The sequence below is a fragment of the Pinus tabuliformis genome, chromosome 8 (assembly GCF_031772625.1).
Source record: "Pinus tabuliformis cultivar Carrire ecotype Pingquan chromosome 8, CPIR1, whole genome shotgun sequence".
Taxonomy (NCBI): Eukaryota; Viridiplantae; Streptophyta; class Pinopsida; order Pinales; family Pinaceae; genus Pinus; species Pinus tabuliformis.
Genome location: NC_142294.1, coordinates 1,522,158,942 through 1,522,177,615, shown reverse-complemented (window position 1 = coordinate 1,522,177,615; position 18,674 = coordinate 1,522,158,942). Strand labels below are relative to the sequence as shown.

General features: G+C 37.0%; 1 long non-coding RNA gene across 1 annotated transcript; it reads right to left on the bottom strand.

Annotated features, from left to right (window-relative positions):
- Positions 1 to 1,851: 1,851 nt before the first annotated feature.
- On the bottom strand, positions 1,852 to 2,451 carry LOC149241696 (uncharacterized). Its single transcript, XR_016245648.1, has 3 exons — positions 2,431 to 2,451; positions 2,158 to 2,310; positions 1,852 to 2,018 (listed from the first exon to the last, which is right to left on the bottom strand). It is a non-coding gene; the product is annotated as an uncharacterized LOC149241696 (long non-coding RNA).
- Positions 2,452 to 18,674: the final 16,223 nt, after the last annotated feature.

Here is an 18,674-nt window from a genome sequence, read left to right as displayed (position 1 = left end):
GATCGATCTGAACCATTCTTTGAATATTTATCTGACGGTTGAAGTTTGCAAGCAAGCTAACAATGAAACAGATGGCAACAGTGCACAGTTAAAAAAGCATTAGTCATCATAGCATTGAAGGTAAATAGTAAAAGAAATACACTGCGTTCAATTCAATACAGTTTTCATATCAGAATCCGCAACTGATGGCTGCGATCTCTATTTGTATGCACCACGATCGAAGGCCATCGTTGAATTGTCCAATCAGACGGCCTGCTGGATGCCCTGACACCTGGATGGGCTCATTCGCTTTCCTCCAGGCACAAAGAATTCTCGGAGGCGGAAAAAATGCATAGAGACAGCGAAAGAAATGAGGACTCGAGGCGGTTTTTACCTGGCCGCAGTCAGTAGGACTAAATTAGTTAAACTAAATATACAAATTGCATCTCAAGTTTACTTCATAAATTCTGGAAACATCAAAAAAAAAAATGAAATGTGAGGTTCATGTGCACTTATAACGTTTATAGGGTTTCTCCAGATTGAAAACCGGGGCTTTGGCAAAGCGATGAGAGTTTATCTTATTCTAGCGGCATAGCTGAACGATGCCGTGTAAGCCAATTGTACATACTCTGTAGTTAGAGGTAATGAATAAATTGTGGCAATAAAATAAATAAATTGTATTATAAATGGAAGCTAGGTTAATAGAAATGGAAAATTATAAATAATTAACTTTTCAACAAAATTATAAAATATGTTATGGTTTTTAGTTATAAGAAATGGAAAATCCACAAACAAAGCAATGGAGTAATTTGGCGTAATTGAGCACTAACTTAACTTAATGCGGCCGAATTTGCATGCTTAATTCTTTAAAAAGAACTCGTGCAATGTCCTAATTTGCATGCTTTACACTTGTCTAGATCGACTATTTCCCCTTGAACCTTTCTCCTGTTTAAGTGTTACTCCAACATCTCATAAAAGAGATATACCACTGCGCTGATAACTTGCAATTTTTGACATCGCTTAAGACCACGGACGCTGGATTCTGTTATTTCTTGAAGTCTTTTACCCTCTTGTCAGCTATTTGGTATGGGCTGTACTTTTGAACAAGCTTTTGGCAATTGAAGATTATACTTTCTTCTTGCAAACGGGCTGTCCAATTTTATGCAGGTTGTATTCGTTCCTGTTCTTATTGGAAACTTTTATATGGGTTGTATTTTGTTTCTGATTTTGCTGGTTTTCTTCTTGCTAAAGTTTCCGATTTTATGTGCGCTTTTCTATGGGCAAGCGTTAGGTTTTGTCACAACTCAGAAAAATTTAACTGATTTAATCCAAGATATGTTGTCGTTTCCTTCTTTTCCCTTTCAGGGTTTCTGGTTTCACATTTAATTGTGGCCGCTTTCTTCGTTTTTTTCCAAAAAAAACAAAAGCATCATCTCTAAAGGTAAAGCTCTTGCGATATCGCACAACTTCACCGTGAATAAAAAGGGTTTTGATGAAAATTCACTGTACAAATTTATTAAAAAGACATATCTAAATATGTATAAATTGAAAAACAAATGCATATCTTCACCTCCACTCAGAATGGGCAACACAAAATTTATCTCTAACGACTCTTCTGCTCTCCATACAGCCACAAAATACAAAATAAAATCATGAGGGCATACAAGCATGCTTGCAGAATATGTACCTGCAGAGACTCGGAGAAATCGAATTAGATTGTTTTCTCCTTTTCGAGGCTAAAAGGTGTCTGAGGAGAGAAGAATCTGGAAGTATCATACCTAAAAGAAAGAATGAGATGAATGGATGTACCATACACCAATCAATACATTGCACGTCTTTGTTCTGCAAGTCATTTAAATGCAGGATTAAAAAGATACATAAACACACGCATTGATAGCCATTATCTAGTACGCGGCTTTTCACTGTACAAATTTATTTGATAAAACATATCTGAATATATATAAATTGAAAAACAAATACATATCTTCACCTCCTCTCATAATGGCAACACGGATTTTATCCCTGCCGACTCTTGTGCTCTGCATACACAAAATACAAAAGAAAATCATGAGTGCAAACAATGCGTGCCTACAGAATATGAATCTGCAGAGACTATGAAAAATTAAATTAGAATGTTTTCTCCTTTTCGAGGGAAAGAGGAATCGGTAAGTAGCATACCTAAAATGAGATGAATGGATGTACCATCCACCGCTCTGTACATTTCACGTCCTTATTCTTCGTCGTCTTCACGTGTGTCATGTACTCTTTACTAAATTCCCTGCAAACCGTTTAAACCTATGCTTAAAAGGATTTGACAGAGAACCACGGTGTCTGCAGCACATTGATACAGATAAATATATTAACAAGTCAAAAAACATAAGACATTAAGAAAAGGGCTATAGTATTATCTTATCGGTCAATGGCAAACCCTGCTTTATGTGAAGTTTTCACCTACGTACGAGACGGAGCATGTTAGCCATCTGGAGCCTATTCCGTGAAATGAGTTACCAAGCCAACCCTAATGAGTGACAGGTGTTAGATTTAGGGTTCTCCAAATGTAAGACCCTGCAACTTAGCAACTTAGCATATGTTAAAAGTGACGATTACATATGAAAACGAAACCCTGCAATAAGACCTCCGTAACAGCCATCCAAACTTTGGTTAAAAAAAAAAATTGGATTTGGAAATTCAGCAACCCGACAATTAAGACTTCCAATATAAAACTTTGGATAAAAAGCAAAAAACATCAAAGCTCTAAAATAAAACTTTGGGTAAAAGCGAAAAACATCAATTAAACGCTCCGGTCAACTCAAATTAATAGGAAATCAACGCCTGATCGAACGCTATTAGTCCTAGGCAGGGACTAATAATGGTATATCTACTGCAACGTTTAAAAAACCGTCGTAATTTTTAGCAATTTCACTGTGAAACAACCAACGAATTAACAAATGGTTAGAGTAAGGCAGTGAAGTAACTCCTTCACTCAATTGGTTAGCTTCACATAAGTCCAAATCCCCGCGACAAAATAAAAATGGCCATGCAACAAATGATGGTAAAAATGAAGAAACAAATAAGCAATAAGTGCCAAAGAAATTAAAAACTTCTTTATTATCTATTTAGGTAATCTATTTAATTTCTTGATCATTATAGAGGGCCAGCTGCATGTCTCGCACCCCAAACAACAATGGGCATCTCTATACACAGAGAAGAATTCTCTTGAAATTCCAAATATTTTATCCAAATTCGAAACAAAATCAGACTTAGTATAAGAATTTTCGGTTAGAAACCCCCCAAAATAAAGAGGATGAATCAGTAATTGCGGTCTACAACAACTACACTAGGGCCCGAACCATTCGACGAGCAATGCACTTCTAAGATAAAATGATTTGAATAAATGAAAAGTCTAATCACCTTTAATTTCTAATGTTGTGGTCGTTGAACAGTGTCAATGCTAGAGTGGTTTTGCAAACACCTCCCATACCTTGCACCCGAAAAATGGACACTTGTCTTGAAGTAGAGTTCTCTACACGTTCCAAATATTTTTCTTCAACCCCACTACAAAATCAGAAATTACAACGGGAAGAAACCTCATTAAAGACATATCATCTCAGATCTGCACCCACTTGTTGAAGCATCATGGCATTCTCATATGAGCTCGAACACATGTTTGAAGATTATTCCATTCATCTCGTGCTCATCCACTGACCCCAACTCTCGTACAGATGGTGAAAGCTGTTTTATTTTGTCATGAGATTCTTCATCTGTGCGAACACATCTGGTACTAAAAGAATCCAATCATCTCCTTCTACATCAGGTACTGAAAGAAATAGGATTGTAGTATGTCTGTGCAAATCTTATTAACTGCCGACAAGATTGAATTACCAACCAGAGGGCATCTGGGCCTCTTCCATTATACATTATGTGCGGTATTTGGAAATGTTGTAACAAACTTACATTTGAAAGGCACATCTCCAATTATTAGAGATACTTATATCGGTATTGTGGCATTTTATAGGGAAGCTGGATATAGTATTGGTATCTCTTTAGTGCGATAGATTCGTCCTCTTACATATGTTGATAACTCACCTTGTTGATATTTCGATGGAGGCGGAAAAAATGAATTGTGTGGTTGCGAAGCATATATTTCATTACATCTTGGTTCACAATACCATTTCAAATTGTCTCGAGGGATTGGATCAAACACCAAAGCTGTCCTCTACGCCTCGTCGATGCATATCCTGTGCAGAAGGATGGCGAGGCAGCGCTTCAGAAATAGAGACATTACTGCGATATTGCTCATTATAAAATGGTACGAGGTCCAAAAGCATCTCTTGATCTTTTTCAGCACAATCACTTAGCTTTGTTTCGATAGATAATCTATTTAGGTTTCATTCTGCGTGCACCGATCACGGTACTATCCTGTTTGGTTAGCCCTTGTGTTTTCATAACATGCATAAGGTTACTATTATTTGTATTCTGTGTTCTATTCTGTTTTTCCAGGAGGAAATTCAACTCATAGGGTCTTCAACGCATGGCAATTATGAAAGAAGTGCCTCACACAGTAGGTTTCGTTTCTTCTCCCGTGTTGTTGTGACTGTGCATGAAGATTTTATTCTTATCTTGTGTAGATATGATGGATAAAATACCTTTTTTTCAAGTTAAATTTCCTCCAACGTTGATATATTAACTTGTGTTTATCAATTAATTATAATTATTAATTTATTTTCTTGAAAGATACCATGAGCATTTCTAATGATGAGGCATTTGATCTTATCAATCTTTCTTCCAATAATTCCTATAGTTTCAACTTTATGTTACCCCAGTTGGTTGATTCCCAATTAATAATATTCTATTGATAAAAGAGAAAAGTGACTCTATGCATTAGATCTATTTTATAATGTACTTATCTGGTTGGTAAAATATATATATGTCATATCGTATCGGACCATATTTCTTTTATGCTTCTTTCTTTTTCATCTTTCATGATGTGAATGAGATACCTTTTACATCCTATTGTTTTAAAACTAATATTGAGAAGGTTTATATATTGGTTACTCAATGGATAAAGCTTGGCCCTTTCAAATGACAATTTCTCGTTAATTATAAGAGACAATTAATACAAATAAAAGGGAATCTTAGTAATACCATTAATAGCTACTATATAATAATATATACTAATAATCTTAATATATAATTATTATAATATATTAATTATGACTATTAGATGAGGTAATTAAGATGTCTGCGATTTCGCACAGAGGCAGGTAAGATGTCCCTGTTGGTAGCCAGGGTGTGATAGCTGCAGTAAGTCAAGGAAGGTGCGTGAGAGGTTCTAACACACGAAGAGTGAGGCGAGTGTACCCCTTGGAAACCTGTAATAGTACATTCTTTGGAAGGGAACACACGAGCAAAGATGCATCACAAGTTGGAAAGCAAGTTAACAAGCAATCCAAAGTGATGGTTAAACCAACAACACATTTAAGAAAGATTCATAATGTATACTTATACAGAATAGTTCATACATGCATGCGTAAGCAAACAGATACATATATAATTTAGAGTAAACAAGATAGCTGGAATACAATACGACATATGCATGAAATGCGTTGGCTCTGTTATATTAAGAAGCGCAAGTTCCAGTCATAAAATACATTATGTCCAACCACTCGTTCTGATAGCGGAACGTTACAGCCACAGTCGCCTACTCCTCCAAAGAGATATACTAGCTCTGCATAGTGGAGAAGCTAATGTGCGTTACAATACTGTCCAAGCTTTCTCTAAGATACTCCTATTAAAGCTTGGCTGACCAAAAGCCTTTACAATGAGTTATGAGATACTATTTATAGCAAAGGGTGGGGTGGCCCTTGACATTCCCTTTTGTGACAGTTCATCTACCCTCATGACACTTCATCTACTCTATGACTGTTAAATCCAATTATCGACACTTGAACTTACACTTGACAAGACGTTACATTACAATGCACATGTACCCATGTGAGACAAAACAACTTGAGAAGGCCATGCAAGACATCACTAACACTCGGACCATTGTGGTGTGACCAACTCTTTGACATCCTTGTGATGGTTGATGGTGGCGAACTCATGCCAATCTTGGCCATCCATGATGGTGTCCATGCGCTCGATGGTGACATCTTAGGGAAGCGAACTCTTGCCTCCATTGCATCTGGGTACACTGACATGGCTCCTCCATCCCACTCATCTGATAGCATACGCATGGTCGTCCTATGTGCGACCAGACCGGGAACATGTTGATGGATAATGTCTGCACTAATCTCCAAGCATGTGCTGGTGGTCGTGCTCATCAATTTGTCAAAATACATGTTCAACTCTAGTTGGACTTCCTTCTTATCTTCGCCTCGGTGAGTGTGCCAAATGGGTGGGATCTCATGCGTGCGCACAATGACATGCATATTGCTAAATTCCCATGCATGCAATCAACAACACTACTCACCTTGTCTGCTTCGTGCCAGCTGTTGGGATGGATCTATAACTTGTACGGGCGCAGTTTCATCCATCTGTGCATGTTGCGCACCCTGCTGTACATGTCCCTACTGTAACTCGTTTGATCCAAATACAACAGACTTCTTCCTTAGATGACTGTTTAAAATGTGAATTAGATTTGCACTTTATTATGAATAATGTTTTAGCTCAAAAGTCCCTTTAATAATTTCAATGTTAAATCAAGTTTATTCCACAAGGCAATAGTGGAAGCACATATCTGTATAATGTAACAGTGTTTCATTAAAAGCTCTTAGAGATAATATTAACTCTAAATTGAACCTTCATACTAAGAATGCTTAAATTCTCACTCATAAACAAAACACCATTTGCAGAAGGAAATAAATGAACTTGTAGGAAAAAGAATTGCTAAAATAAAATAAGGAACTTTAACTTGCAGAAATGTAAACGCACTCATGCAAGAAACTAATTACACTCTTCTTGTAGAAAGGAAATAAAGTATGCATCATAGGAAAGCATGAAAGGTAAATAATAAACACAATTGAACCTGAATGCTTTGGATCTGAATCACACAATTAGCAAAGCAGAACCTGTAAACTTATGAAAAGAAACCAAAAATAACTTGCTTCAAAACCTTGCATAAAAAATATAAGTTAAACACACCTCACGATAAAGGGAGAACAAGTTGGGTTGGATGGGCCCTAGCCAACTAGCTGTCTTCCCTGGTACAAGATTTGGAACTTTAGTAGCTCAAATAATGCATCACAAAGATTTTGAGACAAGAAAATGCATGAATAGTGTAGCTCCTTGGATTAACTCAAATATTTGCTGCAAGATACATCGAAGATTTGAATTGAGCCTCCAACTAATCATAGGGAAGGGGGAAGAGCATCCTAAGCTTGATCCAACAACATGGATGTACAATGACTGATTTTCTCCTCCATTACTACCCAGCTAGGCTTAAAGCCATAGCTCTTCTTTCATAACCTTTTACATTACTAGTTTGGCATTAAATAAGCCAATCCTTTGCAACAACATGGGGATTGAATCCCAACTAATTATCATCAATAGAATATCAGTACAACCGTTTCCCTATTGAAAGAATGGAGATTTACCACGAATTTTACAAATCTGGGCATTTTCTAGAATTCTGGAAAAAATGGTATTTTTAACAAACTGCCTCTGAAGAACACTTTGTATCTTCTTAACCATTACGAATCTAGGAAAGTTGTTTGGAGGAAATATAGTTTGTTATGTTTAAAACAATAACCATTATCAAAATTGTCTAGTTTAGCTCCATTTCCTTGGAAAATGTGCCTAAAGATCACTGTTTGGATACTTGTGAAATCTGAGATCCTGAAATTCTGGAAAAACAGTCTAATTTTATAAAATTGCCTCAAAGACCCTTATGTAACGTTTCTACCATTACGAATTTTAGAAATCTGTTTGAGGCTTATTCAATTTGCTATACTGCAACCAAAACCCATTCACCTTCATCTGCATGGAAAACGAGGCGGAAGTTGGCATTCTGGAAACTGATGCGAATACAGGGCTGAAGCATTAATGATTCCATAAATATAAATCCGTATGACCTTGGAGTATCTTAGCTTATGTGGAAGTGTTCAAACACCATTTTGAACAAAACCCTCTTTCATATTTGCCTAGAAATGTATCAATGTATGAAAGCCCCAAATTGGTGCAGGCATGTTGGTGCAGGCACAAATGGTGCAAGAATGTTGGTGTAGGAGTGTTGTAAAAACTGAATTGGTGCAGGAATTCGATGCGTGGTGCAGGAACCGTTGTCACATAGGTAAGAAGGTAATTGACCATGTTTAAACTTGCAAACACAAAAACCATCATTAATAATGACTTAAATGTTAAATCTTGTTAAAACAAGGGAGATGTGTTACACAATAAATATTAATTTATCACTTCTAAGAATACACAAAATGTTGACAATAATGATACAATATAAGCAAAAGCACGAGGGATTTCCAAATAAAAATGGATATAAAACAAGACAAAATAGAGGCCTAACATCCCCCCATGCCGATCATCTTGCATGTCCCCATGCAAGCAAACCAATTGTTGTATTGTCGCTCCCTTGCAAAAGAAAAAAATATTTCAATATCCATGCAAAATTTCCTGCTATATATGATTGTCCTGACAATGGAGATATATGTTGGTTTATTGCGGGATTACTCACTCATTAATATTTATTCCAACAAAATATGATACCAAGGGAAAAAAATGCTAAACTGCGGGGATAGTGTCATAATGAAATAGACAACCATCGAAATTTCCATCAAGCTCCTCAAGAGTAGCCTTAGATAGAAGTTTTTCACCTCAATAGCCTCATGGCAAATATAAGTGACATGATTTGAAAGTCACAACGTTAAATATGGATGGAAATAGGGAAAAATAAACATAACAAAACAATACCTTTCCATGATGACCATCTTACCATTACCCAAGCATATAGCTGATGCTCCTCTTGTTCAAGCAAAGTGAATCACATGCACTAAGGGTCCCACATCCATAAAAACCAAATTATTTCTGAAAGATAGAACTCAAAAGCACATTACTGAAAGGATCTTAAATCCATTCTTAGAGAGAAATGATAATAAGTTCAGGGGAAGATGAAAACAACCAGGTAGATCATAGTGTAAATTAACTTTAATACCACAAGCATGGCCCTATTGCCAGCAGGCATCTATAGCCTCGGAAGGGATGCTTTTTAACCCAATGAAATGGCTATATCCCACCTATTAGATATAGATTCAGAGTCATTTAAAAGCATTTAATTTGATTTGGGAATTGATTGAAGGCCATTGTCCTCACTTGGTAACCAGCAAACGACAGTGCCATTCACAAGAGATAACAAGAATGAACAAGCCAAGTCATGATAAGACCTCTTGTCTTCCAGCTTTTCAACTGAAAGCCATTACTCTATCTTGTTGACTAGTGGTGGTAATGTCATTCTCGTTAAGACCCATGATCATAGTAGGTTGACTCGTAATGAGACCTCCTATCCCTTAATTAATTCGTTTATGTAAAAAAAAAAAAAAAAATCTGATTATGATCAACCTTAAATAGGTTACTTAATAGGTGGGGAGGAAAATCAACTCCTTAAGAGCACAAGATGGCGTGAAAAGTTCTTAGTTACTAATTTTTACTGGTTGGTCCTTCTACCCTAAAGACTAATTCTAAAGAAGACATCTCAGATAATGACTGAAAGATTCCTCAAGTTGATCATGCTAGGGTTCTTATGAGTTCTCGTTATGGTTTTATAGGAGTGGTCCACCATAGGAGGCTTTTCATCCATACCTTCGAAGAGAAACTTGAAAATATTTCTTGGATGGAAGTATGTTAAGCTTATGAATGGAATGTATGACAATAACAATCCCCCTCACTAACCCAATGAATAATATCAGCCAATAATCAAAGTCACTTTATAAAATATGAGGCATTAAGAGTGAATTGCTTCTGACAAGTCTTACCACAAGAGTGCATTATGACATAAATTTCAATAGTTGTGCCTTACGAATTGCAGTTTCAAGAGTGCTGCTATAACAATTTTATTCCAAATGGAATTTTTATTTATTGTTTCTATATTACCCTACCCTAATTTAAAGAGAGGAAGATTTCATTCAAGTGTAGGAATACTTCCAATGTAGCCATGTGCATAACAAAATACTAAATTTACTTGCATTGAGGTTTAAAATGTAAACTTTAATGCATATTGGAGTATGAGAAACCAACTTACTTACTGGATATGGTACCAAGAGTTTTTGAATGATGATGGAATGGGGTGTACTAATAATTGTTTGGAACCAGGATTCAATAGGACCCACATATTCATGGTTCTCCAACTTGTATAGGTCTTCCACAACTTGAAGTTTGCTCTCTTCAGATTGACAAAGATGGTTAAGGGAATCTCTAGGGTTTTCTTCTTTGTGAGGTTCAACAATAGTTTTCAAACAAGTTCCAATCATAGATTGCTGCTCTAATTAAAGTTTCTTCCTGAGGTAAATGGTGCGTGGTAATAGGGGAAATTTCTAGATTCACTCTTCTCTCCTCTCTAAAAGATATGACATTACATTTGATAGGGGAGTGAGTAGGAAAAATAGGTGTTTTAAATTGATGTACAACTTGATTGTTGAAATTAGGGTTTGGTTTCATAAATGGTTGGGACCATAGAGAGGGATAACATGGTGGTACATTGGACGAGAATTTCAACTATTGTGGCTCAGGTAATGGAATTTGCATGGGGAATTTCCCTAGAGAGGATGCTCCAAACAATCCTTGAGGTTGCGAGAATATTTGGCTCGAGGGGGAGGGCCATTGCGGGAATATGGTGGGGTATTGAATCAAAGGAGGATTATAAGTCTTCCCTGGAACTGTGGGGTTGTAGATGTGTTGAGGAACGTGATGGGGACAATAAATATTATTCCAAGTATTAAATGATGGTGAGTTTTGAGTTATACCTAGCGGTCAATTTATTTCCTTACTTGATTCCTTAAATACTTGTTGAAACCCCGATAGTGATGGGAAATAATTTGTTGAATGATCCTCCTTACATTGCTTCCATTGTTCCTGCAAATCATCTAATTGTAAATTTACAAAAGATTTTGTAGCTCCTATTTTTGTAGTAGGTTCCAAAAATTCAGAAGAAAGTTCTCGAGAATTCTTACTGATCTTAGAGATTCCTCTTGAATAACTAATGCATAATTTACAAACATCATCATATGGTAAGTGAGAAACATCACTTGCTCCTATCAATTTAAAGGTTCTAAAAATTCATCTTTGATTCCTTTGAGTAGGAGTGTTTACAGGGTCTCTTTTACCAAATTCTTATGTTTTGATTTTTGGATGTTGTATCTAAATCGCTCCAAATAATCCTCCAAGCTCTCATTTTCCCTTTGTTTTATTCCAAAAATATCTTCACCAGACTAGAAATAGTCTTGATATTTCTCCAAGAATACATTCTTCATGTCTTCCCATGTTTGAATGTAGTTCCCACAAAGGCTCATGAACCATCAGAGAGTTGCTCCTTTAATAGTCAGAGTAAACACTTGCAACTTTTGAGAATTAGTACAATAACCATATCCTCTACAAATTACTTCAAACTCAAATAAAAATGTATCTGGGTCTTCATTTTCCAAACCATGAAATTTTGGAAGTGCAGATGGGGGAATATTATGCATTTGAGCCTCTCCTAGATCTTTGATAGGAAATTCAAAAGTAACAACATTTTCCATTTCTTAACAAAATAAAAGAGGTTCTCCGTGTACTACTTCGAGACTCCTTCTTTGAATGTTCCTGGAAACTAATTAGTGAAGTAGGTGCATTGAATGATTGATATTAGCCTCAAAACTCTTCATTGAAAAATGCCTTGAAATACCATTTCTCTATATTTATAATTTAGTTGGTATATATTGTTAGCACGTGGTTGAATATATAAAGCGGGAGGGGGGGGGTGTGGGGGGGTTCTTACAACACACAAGAAATGAAAAAAAACTTAAAAATAATGCAGTAAAGAAACAAATTCAAAGAATAAATTCAAAGTAAATAAAATTTTCAAAAAAACTAGGTAAAGAGAAAACCAAACAATAGTAGGTTACCAAGGTCAATCCCCTAAGCGCCTCCTCGACAACAACACCAAAATGTTGGGCGTAATAAACAACCTAGCATTTAATTGTCAATCTGGGAGTTCGTAAACTTAGAGGCGCAACACTAGAAATGCAGAGAAAGACTTTAGCAACCTACACTAGTTAATAAAATGACATCACACTGTTTTGGAAATTGGATTCACTCAAGAAAAATACTTGTCACAAACTTGAGGAAAGGAACTTCAAATCAATCCCGATCAATGAAAGATAAATATCTAAGACTGAGTTTAATGTAGTCGTAGGATAAATAAATAATTAAACTATTAATAACATTTGTCCTTGTTAAATATTTTCCTTCCTTCACTGAACCATCATTCCTGCATTGCAACAACGTTCCTGCATTGGAATGATGTTCCTGTACTCAAGCGATGTTCCTGCACTGGAAGTATGTAATGTTCCTATACTGGGTTTCCAAACCACTTGTAGAAAATGAAAAGGGTGTTAACTAAGAATAAACTGCAAGGTGAAACGGAGTAAGAAAATAAACACTCATAAGCAAAAGGCTCTTTAACTAATAATGCATTTGAAAATGAAAGGCGCTTTGAAAGTCAAAGAAAATCCTTGCTAAAATAGGAAAAGCTTCTTGCATGTGACAAATAACTATTTGATCCAAATACAACAGGCTTATTCCTTAGATGAGTGTTTAAAATGTGAATTAGATCTGCACGTTATTACGAATAATGTTTTAGCTCAAAAGTCCCTTTAATAATTTCAATGTTAAATCGAGTTTATTCCACAAGGCAATAGTGCAAGCATAGATCTGTATAATGTAACAGTGTTTCGTTTAAAGCTCTTAGAGATAATATTAACTCTAAATTGAACCTTCATACTAAGAATTCTCACTCATAAACAAAACACCATTTGCAAAAGGAAATAAATGAACTTGCAGGAAAAAGAATTGTAGAAATAAAATAAGGAAATTTAACTTGCAGAAATGTAAACACACTCGTGCAAGCAGATAATTACACTCTTCTTGCAGAAAGGAAATAAAGTATGCATCATAGGAAAGCATGAATGGTAAATAATAAACACAACTGAACCTGAATGCTTCGGATTTGAATCACACGATTAACAAAGAAGAACCTGTAAACTTATGAAAAGAAACAAAAAAATAACTTGCTTCAAAACCTTGCATAAAAAATATAAGTTAAACACACCTCACGATAAAGGGAGAACAAGCTAGGTTGGCTGGGCCCTAGCCAACCAGCTTGTTTCCCTGCTACAAGATCTAGAACTTCAGTAGCTCAAATAATGCATCACAAAGATTTTGAGACAAGAAAATGCATGAATAGCGTAGCTCCTTGGATTAAATCAAATATTTGCTGCAAGTATACATCGAAGCTTTGAATCTAGCCTCCAACTAATCATAGGGAAGGCGGAAGAGCCCCGTAATCTTGATCCAATGTCACAGATGGACAATCATTGGTTTTATCCTCCATTACTACCCAGCTAGGCTTGAAGCCATAACTCTTCTTTCATAACCTTTTGCATTACCAGTTTGGCATTAAACAAGCCAATCCTTTGCAACAACATGGGGATTGAATCGCAACTAATTATCATCAATAGAATATCAGTACAACCATTTCCCTATTGAAAGAATGGATATTTACCACGAATTTTACAAATCTGGGCATTTTCTAGAATTCTAGAAAAAATGGTATTTTTAACAAACTGCCTCTGAAGAACACTTCGTATCTTCTTAACCATTACGAATCTGGGAAAGTTGTTTGGAGGAAATCTAGTTTGTTATGTTTGAAATAATAACACTTCTCATAACTATTTGGTTCAGCACCATTGCCTCGGAAATTGTGCCTGAAGATGACTATTTGGATACTTGTGAAATCTGAGATCCTGAAATTCTGGAAAAACAGTGTAATTTTATAAAATTTCCTCGAAGACCCTTATGTAACATCTATACCATTACGAATTTTAGAAATTTATTTGATGGGTATTCAATTTGCTATATTGGGACCAAAACCCATGTGCCATAATTTCTCCATTCGCCTTCACCTGCATAGAAAATGAGGCGGAAGTTGGCATTCTGGAAACTGCTGCGAATTCGGGGTTGAAGCATTAATGATTCCCTAAATATAAATCCGTATGACCTGGGTGTATCTTAGCTTATGTGGAATTGTTCAAACACCATTTTGAACAAAAACCTCTTTCATATTTTCCTAGAAATGTATCAATGTATGAAAGCCCCAAATTGGTGCAGGGATGTTGGTGCAGGCACAAATGGTGTAGGAATGTTGGTGTGCAATGTTGGTGTAGGAGTGCTGTAAAAATTGAATTGGTGCAGGAATTCAATGCGTGGTGCAGGAACCGTTTTCACATAGGAAAGAAGGTAATTGACCATGTTTAAACCTACAAACGCAAAAACCATCATTAATAATGGCTTAAATGTCAAATATTGTTAAAACAAGGGAGATGTGTTACACAATAAATATTACTTTATTGCATTTAATAATGCACAAAATGTCGAGAATAATGATACAATATAAGCAAAAGCATGAGGGATTTCCAAATAAAAATAAATATAAAACAAGACAAAATAGAGGCCTAACATTGAGCAGCTGACTGTTGCCCAGAATTGCACAATTTTTGGGCTGAGCAATCTTGCTAGGAGGAATTGCACAATTTTTCCAGTGAATAGTGACAGGTAGATTTGCGCAAGTCTGGAGCCTAGGAGGCTGCCAGACAAAATTGCGCAATCTCTGGAGGAAAGGCTAGTTCCCCACCAGAATTGCACAATTTCTTAAGGGAGCTGCTCAGCCTATAGCTGGACCAAGTCCGAAGAAACAACCTATGAGGGGAATCCAACAAGCTCTCATGGACAGGCTGTCATTCAGCAAGAAAATCACTAAAGCTTGTGTACTTCACAAGGCAGACATGCTACTCTGAATGGTTTGTAGGGAGGCTCCAAAACAAAGCTAAGACAAAATTTTGGTGGGTAGTTGTAGCCGCTACAACAGTATCATAGCATGGTTACACTCTCTTTGGGTCATATTTGGTGCTACAGATATGAGTGAATGTGTTGTTCATGCATGCATGGCAGTTACGTGTGTGGCTCTTACACTTGCTTTCCATGTGCTTGTTGCACTGCATCATATTTATCATGGTAGTAGTAAGGTTATCATGAGGAACTTGATGTCGATTTTATGGAATGCATCATCATGAGTATATGATTGGTTATACAATTATATGTAGCTTGATTACATCCTTATACGTTGGGTTGAATTCTTCACTATTTGATTGCATGCATCAGCCTACATCAGTGAGGATGGTTACCACTATGCAGGCTAAGCACAGTTGCTTAAAACGTCGTGTGATGTTTGCAGTACACATTTCTAGTGACAAGGGTATGGAGGTTGAGGAGGTCGATGTGTTGAGCAGGTACCTAGTATTGCAGCATTTTCGTGATGTGTTTCCTTAGGACATTTCAGAGTTTACACCTTATAGGGAGGTATATTTTTCTATTGAGTTAGTGCCAGGGGTAGCTCCAACATCAAAAGCACCTTACAGGATGAGCACACATGAGTTGGTAGAGTTGAAGTTGCAGCTAAAGGAAATGTTGGACAAAGGATACTTTAGACCCAATTTATCACCGTGGGTTGCACCAATGTTGTTCGTAAAGAAGAAAGATTTTACTCTTAGATTGTGCATTGATTACAGGCAGCTGAACAAGGTAATGATCAAGAACAGGTATCCTTTTCCGAGGATTGATGATTTGATTGATCAGCTAAATGGAGAAACAATGTTCTCTAAGATCGTCTTGAGATCGGGATATCATCAGGTACGCATCAAGGAAGAGGATATATTCAAGTCTGTGTTCAGGACCAGGTATGGGAATTATGAGTTTGTTGTTGTTCTGTTTGGCTTAACTAATGCTCCAACTACATTCATGTGTTTGATGAATAGCATGTTGCGCCCTTATTTGGACAAGTTTGCTATTGTATTCATTGATGAGATACTGGTATATTCTAAGAATGAGGAAGAACATGCAGAACATTTAGTATTAGTGTTGAGATTTCTAAGAGAGCATTAGTTGTATGCTAAGCTTAGCAAGTGCAACTTCTTTCAGAATGAGGTACATTACTTGGGACATGTCTCCAAGGGATGCCTAACAGCAGATCCAAAAAATATAGGAGCCATAATGCAATGGGCATCTCCTAAGAATGTAGATGAGGTGAGATCATTTATGGGATTGGCAGGTTACTACAGGAGGTTCGTCAAGAATTTCTCACGCATTGCATATCCTATCACATCATTACAACGGAAAAGTAAGAAGTCTGAATGGACATTGGAATGTGAAAATTGTTTTGAGCAGCTTAAGTAGTGGTTGACACATGCACCCATGCTAAAGATTGCGGATCCGGACCAAAAGTTTGTTGTGTGTACATATGCTTGCAAAAGGGGACTTGGTGGCATTCTCATGCAATAAGGACAGGTATTGATCCAGGTGGCTCCAAACACATGCAAAAGTCCAAGAGGGCTCAAAAATGGTCAAAATTCAAAGTGTTCAAATTTCAACAAACTCAATAGCAGATCGAAGTGCTCATCTCCCTGATTCTAACAGTTAGAAGAAGTTAGAGCAAGTCAAAGTTTAGGTTTGAATTGGATAGGTGGCAGGAGAATGTGATGTGGTAGAATTCTTCGGCGAATGGGGAAGCACCAAGTGGCAAGTTGCCATTGGTCCCATATTTTACAATCATAGATCAAAAGAGGTCGATGGTAAAGAATTGGCCCCAGCAAGATCAGGGTTGCGATGTGATCACACATTGCAAAAAGGGAAGAGTTACGAATCAGCCCCTCATAGAGTCAGGATGCGATGCGATTGCATATCAAAATCGCAAAGGGGAAGTGCTTTACAAATCGACCCCGAGCAGGGAAGGGGTGCGATGCGATAAATTGCAATTTCACATCGCTTGGATCAAGTTCGTTATAAATTGTCCACGAGCAGGGAAGGGGTGTGATGTGATAAATCACATATCACACATAGCAAGGGCGGCAGTACATAATCGGCCCCTGGCAGGATCAGGTTGCAAATTGCGATATCACAATCGAATATCACACGGTGTAAAGTCCACCACCCCCTGTTGGTTATATATATATATATATAAACCGAAAACCAGTGGGAGTCAAACCCACTGTCGGCAGGTCCGCCAACCTCACCCACACGGCGGCTCCATAAAACAAACCACATGCTAAACAAGGAGGGGTGGGATTTGATCCATCGACCTATCCTCAACCAACACACCGATTTACCACTGTGCCCAATGGCCTGGTGTGGTAAGCTCTGTCATCGATTTCTACTTAAACCCAACATTTCTTAGATGCGGGGGAGGAGGGGACAAAGCGCAGAGCGAACTGTGGAACGACGAGCCCAAGCGGAACCATTCCAGAATGGAAACATGATTTTCAATTCCCTAAGACAAAACCATGATGACACAGATTTCGAGATAGAGAATCTTTTGCAGAGAATATTCCTTGATGCCTGAAAGATTCCATGGGGAGGTAAATTTTCATTTTGTCAGAATGATATGAAGTTTATAGTCATTTTAACCAGAATTTCATACAGAACACGATCGTGAAATCAAAATCACCAGCTGAGTAGTAGATTTTCAGATTCCCAACTGAGCAAAATATTTGAATAATCTTAAGGGAATCTTCCAGATTCCTTGGAGGCTGAAATTCACCAAAGTCAGAATGCAACCAACTTTATACTCAAAATTCTCAGAGTCTCGCAAGGATCATGATGGAAAGATCAAATTTTTGATCTAAGTTGTAGATCCCTAGTCAACCCAGAGAACAAAATATTTGGAGAATCACAGGGAATCTAAAAGATTCCTACAGATCCAGATTTTGACGTTGTCAGAATTCGACAAATGGATAGTCGATCTTACACATATCGATGACAAAAATTCAATGGCGTAGTCAGATTTTGCTGTTGAGCCTTCCATTTTTCGGTCAACTTCAGAGGTAAAGGTACATGAATTAGTCATGTCATGTTTTCCTTCATAATTGTTGAGATGATGTATTATGTTTTGAGATTCCTGCTTGATGTTATGATGTGGGATCACTTTTGCCACATTATGTGAGATGTATCTAGCTTGTCATGCTATGTATTGTTGTTGAGATCCCTGTGTAACTATGTTGAAGGGATACTCATTGCCACATTGTGTGAGATCATTTTAGTTTTTCATGCTAAGAGGTAACCTTCTTGAGTGAGAATTCCTGTAAGTGGAACGTCTCGTCGAGAAACAAGCCATTCTTTTTTGAGGACATGTGACCTTGCTATGACAAAGTGTTGTCCATGTACATAATCATCATTTCCAACATTATATGAAGCATCCTCCACCATCTTGACGTAGCCCACACTAGACGAACTCTGTTATCAAATGTCTCATGTTTTGACTTGTTGATCTTGTCATGTTTCCTATTGTTTAAGCATGCACATGTGGTTCTTTATGCTCTTTTAAATTCAATTTTAACAACATCACAAAAGTAAAGGATCTTGGATAATTTCGTTAGCTGAAGGAAGTT